Source organism: Chiloscyllium punctatum, chromosome 25, assembly GCF_047496795.1.
Source record: "Chiloscyllium punctatum isolate Juve2018m chromosome 25, sChiPun1.3, whole genome shotgun sequence".
Taxonomy (NCBI): domain Eukaryota; kingdom Metazoa; phylum Chordata; class Chondrichthyes; order Orectolobiformes; family Hemiscylliidae; genus Chiloscyllium; species Chiloscyllium punctatum.
Genome location: NC_092763.1, coordinates 3,170,167 through 3,183,601, shown reverse-complemented (window position 1 = coordinate 3,183,601; position 13,435 = coordinate 3,170,167). Strand labels below are relative to the sequence as shown.

At 37.9% G+C, this 13,435-nt stretch overlaps 1 pseudogene; it reads right to left on the bottom strand.

Annotated features, from left to right (window-relative positions):
• Nucleotides 1-7,812: 7,812 nt before the first annotated feature.
• The window catches only part of LOC140495688 (kelch-like protein 4), a 166,631-nt pseudogene continuing 161,008 nt past the window's right edge, over nucleotides 7,813-13,435 (bottom strand).

The window sequence follows — 13,435 nt, the reverse complement described above, 5'->3', positions numbered from 1 at the left end:
ATAATCATCAGGGATTATCTGGGCAGAATATATGCAAAGAAACTGTCCTCAATCGCAGAAGGGTTGAGAACCAATTTAAGGTGATTGGCAAAAGATCACCAGACACGACATGAAGAAAACCTTTTGTTATTGCAGGGTCTGGAGTGAACTGTCTGAGAGTGTAGTGGTGGTAGAATCAATTGTGGCTTCCAAAAGTGATTTGACTAGCTGTGTGAAGAGAAAAATACATGTTAGTGAGCTCCAGAGAAAAGGTGGGGGAGTGGGGCTAATTGAGTTCTTTCAGACAGCTGGCATGGGACACAATGGTCAGAATATCCTCTTCCTGTGCTGTAACCAGTCTGTTAGAGTCATAGTATCATAGAATTTCACAGTACAAAAGGAGAAATTTGATGCATTGTGTCTGTTCTGGCTTCAGAAAGAGCTATCCAGCTAGGCCCATTCTCCAGCCTTATCTTCCTAGCCCTCTAAGTTCATCACTTTCAATTACATTTCCAATTCTCTTTTGAAACCTCCTATGGAATCTCCTTCCACCACTGTGCAGACAGTGCATTCCAAATCCTAACACTGAGTAAAGAGGTTTCTCCTCATCTCATTCCTAGCCCTCTTACCAGCTATCTTGAAATTGTGACCCCCAGTTACTAACATACAACTAATGGAGACAGAATATCCTTCTTTACCCTATCAAAATTTGTCATAATTTTGAACACTTCAGTAAGGTCAGCTCTCAATTTTCTCTGCACCAAGGAGAATAAACACAATATCTCTAATCTTTTCCTGAACCTAAAATCCCTTATTCTAGTAAATCTCCTTTGCACTCTCCGTGATTTCAACATTCTTTCTTAAAGTGTCCAGACTGAACACAATACTCCAAATCAGACCTGATCAATGATCTGTCGAGTTGTAGTTTCATTTCCTTTCTTTTCTGCTCTTTCATTTATACCATAGGTTCCATGTTCTCATGCTGGTTAACACCCAAATGATCAGATCCAGTGAATTTTTAGGCTGTAGTTATTCACTGTACTATTATGCTAAGTTCTTTGAATGTGCCCCTTCTTTCATAAATATTCATAAACATCAGGAATGACTTAATGGTGATGAATCCTGTAGATTTCAGAAATATTTAATATTATCCCATAGGTTTTGCTTTCAGTGGAGAAGCTTTTTCGTAATGACTCATCTAAAACATGCTGGGTTAGTACTTCAGGCATAGAACCAATAATGTTCATTGGAATAATACCAAATGATTTACAATGCATTATTTATGACCATATTAGAGGATTTTATGGAGTGGCATATATAAATATTTATTTTTAGTTGAAAGTATTCATTATTTGTATCAATTAACACATTCAGCAGTAAACTGTGATGGAAATGATGATCATCTCCAGGTCTGGAAGTTATTTCTTGGATGCCCTGCAGTCTAGTGTAATAAAGTTTTATGTTGCCATCGTTTAACACTTGCAGTCCTTTTTAACCAATTAACTTTCTGCTGTCTCATGCAACTTAGAACAGTAAACTGTACTCAAATACCACTTTCTGGTCCACATGACATCATTCATGCTGGTTTAAGCCCATTAGCTAATGATAGAAGTCTGATAGCTTTGGACAACAAATAATTAAGTTCATGACAACATATTATCTTTAATTAATAACTTATTTAAATGCAGGAGTGTATGATCAACTCAATTTGGAGAAAGTAGGTACAGTAATCTTGGTTCTGTTCTAACCAAGCATGGTTTTGCTAATTGTAATTAAACTCAACTTGTTTGTACATTCATCATAAAGCTTTGACCCAGCTGTGGCCATGTTGCTCTATAACTATGTCAGTGTGATTTATTATCTTATTTTTGAATTATTTCAAAAGTTATGATCAAAAACACTTCATTGCTATTATATGCATATCAAACCATTGTTGATTTAATCATTTATTAACTACTAATTTTGAAAAGGAACCAAAGATAGTCATTGGTGTAATAGTCTTAAAGAATACAAAGGTTTATGTTTTGCACAACAATTTATAAATGAGTCGATCCTGCTGCCACCAGACCTACAATACAAACATCATGCCAAAGAAACTTCAAACCAGTTCAGGTAATGTTTCATTGTCAAAGGTATTTCACATTGTGTTTTAAGCAGATAATGACAGTGAAACTGTTCAACATTCATTTTCTTTACTCCATTGAAACTGGCAGTAAGAGCAAGAATTCATGCATGACCTGAATAATGTGAAAATCAAGATATTGCTATCAGTAAATCAACACTCACCCAGAAATGCACTGTTGAGGATAGAGAGTAATCCCTAAGCAGTCAGTGAATTGACGTAAATTTCCTTTAACGCAGTTAGGCTGTCTGTAAAAAGCCTTGATAAAAAAGTAAACCTTATCAATGCACAGAGCTTTAGCAGGATACTTAAATATGTGCAGTTTGTCATTACTTCTAAATACCATCATTGGCTCTGGAAGAATTTGTTTATTTGTTTATTTATTTGTTGAATGTCAATTATTTTTACAACAGGAAATTTCTCATCTTTTAAATAATGTACATCTTTAATTTGGTTATAAAACATTTTTTCTTCTATCTTGAACAAATCATTAATTTTCTTTACTACCTGGCAGTTTAAATTTAAGGTGTAGGATAAAGTGCAGCAGTGCTGTCTGTGTGAATGCTTCAATGTACTTGGCTGCCTAATCTGCTCGCTACCATCACAGCTGCCACACACAGATGCCTTGAGTTTTCTGGCAGATTTAAACTGCCCTTGGAAAAGAGGAAGTTTGTGCTGTAATTGTAGGGCTCAATTGTAGTGATTTATATGTATATTTATAATAGAATTTAACAGGTTTATTCTGGTCTATAAGTATTTCCAAATATCCAAAAGGTTCATCTTGCCAAAACATGAGAGAGGAAGTTATATGGAAAAAGAAGTGTTGGTTGTTGAATGGCAACAGATTGATGAAGATTCAGTTGACACTTGGATAGGATAAAGAGACAGTAAAGAGTTTTGATAATGAAGGATTTACTTACAGTCAGTACTTGCAAACATGTAGTGATTTGTTTGGGAATTATTAGTGTGTGCAGAATTGAATATGATTAATAATATAGTCACGTGTACTAACCTGGAAAGTAGAGTCAAGTAAATATTGTTGTGAAAATAGTATATAGCCATTATTTTGTCGCATATTGAGGAATTTGCTGGATACACCTCCCAGGCAAGTATGAATAATTGCTTGGAGTTCTGAATGATCCAGATAGTTTTGAAGAAGGGTACTTGGACTTGAAAGATTAACCCTTATTTTCTCTGCATAGACACAACCAGACCTGGTGCGTTTCTCCAGCAATTTTTATATTTATTGTTTTGTTTTAGGTGTAGCTCTAGTCGACGTGGAGTTTGAAATGGAGGCAACTTTCAGTCTGATTTCCTGAATCACAATACTGTCAAAAACTAAGTCTGTACCAGCTAGAAAATTGACTGAATTAAAACAGTTAGAGAGGAAACCAAATCACTGTAATGTGATGGTTTCAGTCACTTACAAACAGCAACGGGCAAAATTACCCATCATCAGTGGGCGGCACTGTGGCACAGTGGTTAGCACTGCTGCTTCACAGCGCCAGAGATCCGGGTTCAATTCCCGCCTCAGGCGACTGACTGTGTGGAGTTTGCACGTTCTCCCAGTGTCTGCGTGGGTTTCCTCCGGGTGCTCCGGTTTCCTCCCACAGTCCAAAGATGTGCAGGTCAGGTGAATTGGCCATGCTAAATTGCCCGTAGTGTTAGGTAAGGGGTAAATGTCGGGGTATGGGTGGGTTGCGCTTCGGCGGGTCGGTGTGGACTTGTTGGGCCGAAGGGCCTGTTTCCACACTGAAGTAATCTAATCTAATCTAATCATTGTGAACGGCCAGAAACCAGCCTTGCCAAGTAGAAACTAATTAAAAACACTAAAATTAAAAGTGAATTAGATTTTCCTCATAGAGGCAAATACAAATTTGATAATCAGCAAGTATTCTTGGGTGTTTAGTGAACCTGGCCACCTAATTCAACAATATGAGGGATTCAAAGAAATGTCTGACCAGGTTATTGCAGATTTTGTACACTGCCCTGTAGTCTAACAGAGAAAATGTAGCAAAAGCTGAAAAGGCTGGACACTAAGAACATTATTGGGAATGTTGAACAGATTATTATGCTAATCCTATTGTGATAATGCCAAAGGCAAGTGGAAGTGTACGATTTATGTGGGGATTATAAAGTAATTGTAAATCATTACTGCAATGTAATACACCTCATAATTTGCTAAATGTCAAGGATCTGTTCTCTAATTGTCAATGGATCTGATTTTTTTACATATTATATCTGACAAATGTCTATCTGCAATTTGAGTTGGATGGTGAGTCAAAGTTTTATTTGCCTATTAATACTCACATGGGTCCATTTCAGTTTCACAGGCTACCATTTGCTGTTTCTTCATTCCCCAGATTTTTGTCAAATAGTAACTAATTCAATTGTGGCACATTGAGGACATATGCTGTTTTCCCCACACTGACAGCAATATGTTTGACTGTGTGGTGTTCTTCTCGAGGTGACAGAAATGGAGGGTGATATGACCTTCCCCTGGACCATGACTCCACCACTGAACATCAAGTATCCAAGATTGTCACTGACCTCATCTCCTCTGGAAATCTCCCCTCTGCAGCTTCTCACCTCTTAGCCCTCCAGCACTGCACCACTATCTTAGTCCCAAAATCCACTAACTGAACTGCCCTAGCCAACCCAACAATTCAGCCTGTTACTGCCCCACTGAACTTAATTATTTCTACCTTGACTCCATAAAACCTTCCTTGTTCAGTCTCTTCTCACTTATATTATGATCCTTCTGATTCCTTATGCCAGCCTCATAATTTCCAGTTTTCTGGCCTAGCTGTCTCCTCCTCACCATAGACATACACCACCCCCCATCAGGATGGTCTAAAGACTTTGTTTTAACTGAGATAAGACTAAAATACAATAGAATAGACAGTTCAGATCTGATTCAATGTTAGACAGACATGCATAATGAAAGGACAAATTTAATGGAAGTTAAAGTGCAAAATCAGTCCTTGTTAGAAAAAATTTATTAGTCTCAAGGCAAGATTGGTCAAGTTCCTACACCAAGTTCTGAGAGTTTGAGTCAAAAAGAGGAAAGAGATCTCACGTTCTCCCCGTGTCTGCGTGGGTTTCCTCCGGGTGCTCCGGTTTCCTCCCACAGTCCAAAGATGTGCAGGTCCGGTGAATTGGCCATCCTAAATTGCCTGTAGTGTAGGTAAGGGGTAGATGTAGGGGTATGGGTGGGTTGCGCTTCGGCGGAGCGGTGTGGACTTGTTGGGCCGAAGGGCCTGTTTCCACACTGTAAGTAATCTAATCTAATCTAGTCTAATCTATTCTGAGGAATAGAACATCAGTCATTAAATTAGATTTGTAAATAAATGTGAACCAATAGCTTTAATTAGTTTGCATGAAATTTTAAACATGATGTAACATATTCAATAAGCAGAGATGGAGTGGATTAATCCCCTTTTGTGGCCATTTGCATAAATGGATATGCCACACTAAGCTGCTTTGTTTCACTGTTGACTTTCCAATGTGCTACAAGCTACTTAGCATGTCCTGAAATGAAATAAAATCACAAAGGCCACAGAAATCTCAATTTTTGTTTTGTGAATGGGCTTCTTGGAGGTAATTGGCAAGTTCTGAAGCTGACCACTGACCACAAAATATGGGACCAAGGACATTTTAACAAATGGGTTTGGATAGAGGAGGGCCAGTGGGGTATGTGAATAGGTTCAGGAAGACTACACATTCTGTTAGTGATGAAATAAGGGCAATAGAGGAAATAAGGAGGAGAAAGTGAGGACTGCAGATGCTGGAGATCAGAGCTGAAAATGTGTTGCTAGAAAAGCGCAGCAGGTCAGGCAGCATCCAAGGAACAGGAGAATCGACGTTTCGGGCATCAGCCCTTCTTCAGGAATCCTCTCCTGAAGAAGGGCTGATGCCCGAAACGTCGATTCTCCTGTTCCTTGGATGCTGCCTGACCTGCTGCGCTTTTCCAGCAGAATAGAGGAAATAAGGTCAAGCTTCTTCATGTTTGCTTCAGCAAATGATAGGCCTCATTAATCATTTCCAGCCATAATCCTTGATGAGCCTTTCAGTAATCCTGTGACCACTGGTAGGGAGCAGCTTGTTTCCTCTTTATGTTCCATCTCCAGTGCCAACTCTAATGAAATGTACCAACACAGGGGGCTGCTCTGGCATAGGGTCCTTCTTTGACTCCACACCTTCCTCCAATTCTGAACCCATTGGGCCCCTATACCATGAAATGCAACACATTTTCATAGTTAATCCTTTTAACTCATTGACTTTTGCTGCTGATCTTTTAAACTCTCCATTTTACCAAAATCTGAAGAACTTTAAAATGGGCAGCAAACAACAATGGAGATTTTAAATAGATGCATGAACATTGGCATAAAATTGACATTTTAACCCATTTTTTTGCACACCTAAGTCACTGCCCTGTGAAATTACAAATTCATTCTCTTCCTGCTCTGCCAACTAAAATGATTATCTGATATCCTCTGTGTTGCAGCCTATCAAAGGTTGTCCTACCTGCCATTAGCAGGGGCCGACTAAGCTATTAGAGTATGGGCCTATGTCATGTTCTATTGTTTGGTGTTTGCTATGTGTGTCTGTTGACTGTTTACTGACTAGGATTAGATATGATTTGAAGGTGCTGGTGTTGGACTGGGATGTACAAACTTAAAAGTCACACAACACCAGGTTATAGTCCAACAGGTTTATTTGGAAGCACTAGTTTTTGGAGAGCTACTCCGTCATCACAACCAACTGATGAAGGACCAGCACTCCGAAAGCTAGTGCTTCCAAATACACCTGTTGGACTATAACCTGGTGTTGTGTGAGGTTTAACTAGGATTAGTCTGGATGTGGCGTGATGTTTAACTAGGATTAGCCTGGATATGGTTACTTAGAAGAGAGTGACTGAACTAAGGCTAGTGCTATAAGTATGAAGCTGACATTATAAAATATATATGAAGCAAAGATCCTGAATACAAACGAACTGATATATCACTTCTGCACATACCCAAAGCATAAAATATAAAGATTGTTTTTTTTCTACTTTTGTTCATTTGTTGCCCATCCCTAATTTCATTTAAACTGAAAGGCTTGTTCAGTCACTGCATGGGACAGTTAAGAGAAAACCAAATTGCTGTGGTTCTGGAGTCACATCTACACAAGACTAGATAAAGACAGCAAATTTGATGATGGCTTCAGGGCAACATTACAGAGACTGTCATTACATTTCAGATTTGTCCATTGAATTTAAATTCCACCAGCTGCTATTAAGATATTTGAAACCAGCTCCCCAAACATTGGTCTGGAATCTGAATTACTGGTGACATTAGCACAATGCCCCCATCTCTCCTAATTTAGGGTCTGGCTAAAGAGGGAAAGAAAGGATCAGGGAAAGATGTGAAGATTGCTCTGCATGTTTGGAAGAAGGATGATTCTGGTCTGGCCATGGTCACTGCATCCCTGTGTCTAGCTTCACTATAATAGAATAATGCAAGCATTATTCAACCTGCCTACCTGAGCACCTTTATGATTAACATTGGGAGAAAACAGCCATTTAAAACCCTTACAACTAATTATCTTCCGCTTTATCTGCCTTTTAAAAAAGATGAAGCAGCAACCCATAAATAAATTTTAATGAATTTGTTTATTTGAAAACTGACAACTTCAGAATATACAGAAGACTTAAGGATAAATGCACCAAGAGTGCAGTAAGAAAGAAATGATTCTTTGCATGCTACACAAAAAAAACAAATGTTTGGTATAAATTACAGTACAGAAAAGATGCAGTTTTACATAAATATATACTCCCTCATCTTTATAGAGTCTCGATGAGACTGAAAGGCAGTGTAAGTAGCTGATCTAATTACAAGTTTTGGCCTCCCATGTTGCAAAATCAGTCTGTAAAAATAGGAGTTTTCTCATCCTACATAACTTTCCAAAAGTTTGCTATTTGTTTAAAAATTACAGTTATGTCAAAGATGGCTCATGGAAGTTTTTGAAACCAAATGAATTGCAAAGTCTTGTTTGCATGAATTTGGCATAAAAGTTACATAGAAACTAATGTGCTAGACTGTAAATGCTTCTTTTTACAAAATTATGGATCCTTCACAACTCATTTTGTCAGCTTTCTTAACTCTAAAACTGAAAGTGGTTTCTTTCAGATGCAGCACAAAGAGTTAAGATCAGCAGCTGAACTGTAAACATTACTAAAATGTCACTGCTGGAAGAATTCAAAGCTCCCAAATTCAGCACTTCCCAAAACCATTTAAGTACCTCTGCAAGTTAGATTTGGCAGATGGATGGAGCACCACTTCAGCACCTTCTAGATAAATGTGGTTGACTGACAAGTGCTAACACTATCAGGTACGTTGAGACATTGTCCTACTATTTTAGCATGTACAAACTTCTAAATATGATATTGTAATCCAACGGGATTGATTGCAAGTTTGGTGCAATTCTGTCATTAAATCGTACGACCCATGTTATTTCAGTTTTAGTGCAGTAGACCAGAGCTTGCTTGTGTGAAGAACTAACATGTTTGTACTGTCTGCTTTGAAAGTTGACCCAAGTGTTGCTTGGAGGTGATCTTGCTAACTACTAAACAGTGCAGGATAGTCAAAATATACTGCAGTCCACTACAGGGACAACTCAACATATCTTGACTGACCAACATGAATTTTAATCTATAGAAAACTTCGGGGTGAAGAGTTTACATTTTTCCAGTTTTAAAGCAAGAAATTCATTCTTTAATAATTGAGACAAATAATCAAGACAGAAATAGAAACATTGCACAGGTTTCACTTCTGCACATACCCAAAGCATAAAATATAAAGATTGTTTTTTTTCTACTTTTGTTCATTTGTTGCCCATCCCTAATTTCATTTAAACTGAAAGGCTTGTTCAGTCACTGCATGGGACAGTTTCAGTTCATAATCCTTGATTGTTAATTCTATATTCTTTAAATCAGCAAGAATTGGAGGTGAAAGCTGTGATTCAAAGCCCAGATTTTCTATTACCGGTTTCTAATCTTAAAAATATGTTTGAATGTTATTCCCTCCACCTGCCCAACAGCTGAATTATTTTAACTTTCCCCTGTCAGTGGTAAGAAATGTAGTTCCCCATACTAGAACTTTGTCTTGTGTTGATCTTGGCTCAGTAGGGTGGAAAATGCTCTTCCTGCTCTGAATGTATTTTTGTAATATTATACAATATAGTTAACTCTATATCGGTTTGTCCATTCAGCAATTTTATACACACCTGCCATATTTCTGTTGGCACATTCAAAGGCTCAAAAAATTGGATTCACCAATAACACATTTGCCAATATCAATATGATATGTACATAGACATTTGGATAAACAGTATACTTATATATCTCCATAAATATAACTCTGCATTGCTGGCACTACATAAATAGCCTATGACTAACTTTGGTGTAATTTGTTTGTAGTAGCAAGACTAATGTATGAACTTCAAAGACTATTTAATGTCATAATTTAAAAATGATTCTTAGCCCATTTGAATATTTTACGTTGTATAAATATATTTTAGATCACAAATGGGAATATTAAATTCTTTTAAACTGACTTAAAGAGACTTTTTTAGGATCTCTGTGTGAGAAAAATATGGGCAGCTCTTCAGAATTATAGCCACATTTTATGAATGTTTAAACTGATGCTCTACTCATCCTGTGATTTCTTTTAAGTTTATTTGATAACTTAAAGTTTTATTTAGGGAAGAATTGATTGATGACCTGAAAGTTGATTTGAGGTGTGGATATAACACATCTATTTGAATGACAGTCTTATGTTACTTGGAAAATGCTTATGTGGCTGGGTTTTCATCCTCAAAGTTTATTTCCTAATTATATCAGATCTTTGAAATTACACTGATGTGGTTTAAAAAAAAGTTTCAAAATGATTAGAAACAATCTTTACAATCCCACATTTTGGCGTTGCACCCCAGATTGCTTAACAGAAAACATCTTAAACCTCAGTTATTTTTAAAATGCTAACAAATGTAAATTATTTCAAGTTCATTGTCAATGCAGATATCATAGATGTACACTCCTGCAAAAATGAGTCTGCAATATTAACTCCCTGCCATTTTATTACAGTCATATTTTTCTAAGTTTGAGGCTGCTTTACTTTTTGCACTGGGACAATAAAAAAAGGCTAAATAATGTATTTTCTGAACATTTTAAAAGATCCTTATCGGGTGAATATTTCTGAAATAAAGTAGACTTAAAATTAGGATTAACACAAGTTACTACATTGTTTATGGTGCTCTATGCATGTATTATAATGTTTATGAAGGAGGTTTTTGCAGTATATATGGAATGTTCTGCCATCTTTGAAGTTGCTGATGACCGTTGTGATGACATGGCTTAGGACAATCAGGAAAAAAATAACCAAATGGTTGAGGAAAGGTACACAGACCTGTTTATCTTCACACAGTATCATGGATTATTTACAAGTACCTCTCCATTACCAAAAGGTAGGCCTGTGAAAGGGTGACATTAACATCTTAGAGTGATGCTTATAAAGCCCCACTTTTGATGGTGTATTAATATAAGTTTTTGTAACTGGTTTGATTTCTTTTTCTGGTTTCACGGAAAAGTTCATTTTTTAAAAACTCTAATTGTTGAGTGTTAGTTTCTAATTTATGATTTGGAATAGCATTTTCTTTATTTATTATCCAGTTTAAAGTGATTTTTAAAAATTGTATTGTTGTATTTTCAATGTTCACATTTCACTTTTGAAGGAATGTTGATAAAACTTAAGACTGAAATCATCTTTCATGTACAATGTTTTTACACTTTAACATTGGCATATATAAAACTATTTAAATTCTTTCAAGTACAATACTAGTAAACCAACTCAAGTAGAATCAGTTGTAGAAAAGGGTTTCAGTAATAAAATGTTACAAGAGACTGAGTTTCTAAAGTAGTATTTGCCTCATGCCATGGTTAGGCTCTATCAGTGTACATCTCATTCTACAATGAGGTTCCAGTGATGACTATTTCATCCCCTGATGTAACTCTGATAAGAGCCATTTAATTATGAGATGAACTTCCATCAACATACAATGCTTTTTCTGATGAGGCTGTGGCAATCTTTGTTTAATTCAGGAGTTGGCCGTGCAGCTCCAGCAGAATACAGTTCATTGTGTGCTGGTTCTTCCTAGTGTACACCCCAGTCTGTGGTGAGGCTGATGCTGTTTTTGGAATGTTTAATCCTTTATATACAACATTTTTTTGACTCTCTGTGTTCTTCAGTTTTCTTTTTAAAAAAGACATTCTTTATGGTGCTTCATGGCAATTTGACCACAACAACGCAAGCACCAGCTCTTCCAATCTTCAGAGGCACCTCCTGTAGATGTGAAATATGCCAGTAAGTAAGTTTATAAAAGAACATTACAACTTTAGAACCTTCTTAGAAAAGTTAACAAATAATGTTCAGGGAATTAACTCACTCTTTATTCCAATAAATGCATTTCTGACCTTGCAATGGAGCCTTCTCCAGCTATCACCCATATGATGAGTTTTTATCCTGGGACTGGATTTTGTAAGGTCACAGAGAGCATGTTGCACATCATTGACAACAACATTCCCATGTAAAAGATACCCTGTTTAAGGCATCTACCTAGAGGAATCTGTGCACAACGCAAGTGACTGGGACAAGATTTAGAGACCTAGAAGTCTCTAACTTTAGACTGGCATGTAGGTGGTGCAGTCTGACTCAGTCATTTTTGCTCTTGGAAAAGGAACTGGAGAGCATTTCGGCAGCTTTCTTCAGGATCCTCTGTGCTCACCCTATACAGGGAAGGGGCTAGAAAAGGTGCTCTAAAACAGTCTGCTCTGTCACCATCCTGGCTGGAAAGCTGTATGCAGGCTCACCCACCTGCAGACTGAAAACCAAAGTGAAACTCAATCGTGGAACATAGAATGTACGAACCCTGATTCATAATGATTAAAACGATTGAGTGGAACAGAAAACTGCCATAGTTGCTTGTGAACTCAGGCACTTCAATGTTGATATAATGGCCCTGCAGGTGACTCAAAGAGCAGGTGAGGGCAGCTGAGGCTCTGATAATTACATCTTTCTATGGAAGGGAAGATACATAGGTCAATACAATACAGGTGGAATTGGAATGGATTAAAGATGCATTCGTTAACTAGATCTCAGAACCTCCTGTTGGCATCAGCAACTACCTCATGACTTCCTGTCCCCCACAACTTGCCAAGAACCAGCAGACAATGGTTGTGAATGCCTATGCTCCAATACTTGATGCCGTTGACAAGTTCGGAGAAGGCTTCTACTTCACCTTGAATACCATACTCACCGTAAAATTATCCGCCTTGGAAATTTCAGCACCAGGACTCTCATCAGACAGGAAGGAGCCAGGAACTGCAACTCCAACGCAATTCTAATGCTTACCAAATATGTGAATCACCAGCTGATCATTAAGATCAATGGAGAAATCCTCCTAAATGTGGAATATTTGTCTTGTCTGGAGAGCCACCTCTAATCTAAGCCATATCTCATCTAAGGCATTTTGGAAAGGCAAATCAGGGCAGGACTTACACTTAATGGTAAGGAATGTTGCTGCACAGAGAGACTTTGGAGTGCAAGTTCATAGTTCCTTGAAGGTGGAGTCGCAGGTAGACAGGGTAGTGAAGAAGGTGTCTGATATCTTTTATTCATCAGAACATTGAGAATAGAAGTTGGGAGGTCATGTTGCAGCTGTACAGGAAATTGGTTAGGCCACTTTTGGAATATTGTGTACAATACTGGTCTTTCTCCTATAGGAAGAATGGTGTGTAACTTGAAAGGGTTCAGATAAGATTTACGAGTATGTTGCGAGGGTTAGAGGATTTGAGCTAAAAAGAGAGGGGCTAAGTAGGCTGGAGCTGTTTTCCCTGGAGCGTCAGAGACTGAGGGGTGACCTTATAGAGGTTGACAAAATCATGAGGGGCATGGATAGGATAAATAAACAAAGCCTTTTTTCTGGGATGGGGGAGTCCAGTACTAGACGGCATAGGTTTAGGGTGAGAGGGGAAAGATTTAAAAGGGACCTAAGGGGCAACATTTTCACACAGAGAGAGTGGTATGTGTATGGAATGAGCTGCCAGAGGAAGTGGTGGAGGCTGGTACAATTGCAACATTTAAAAGCATTTGGATGGGTATATGAATAGGAAGAGTTTAGAAGGATATGGGCTAAGTGCTGGCAGGTGGGACTAGATTGGGTTGGGATATCTGGTCAGCATGGACGGGTTGGACCAAAGGGTCTGTTTCCGTGCTGTACATCTCTATGACTATG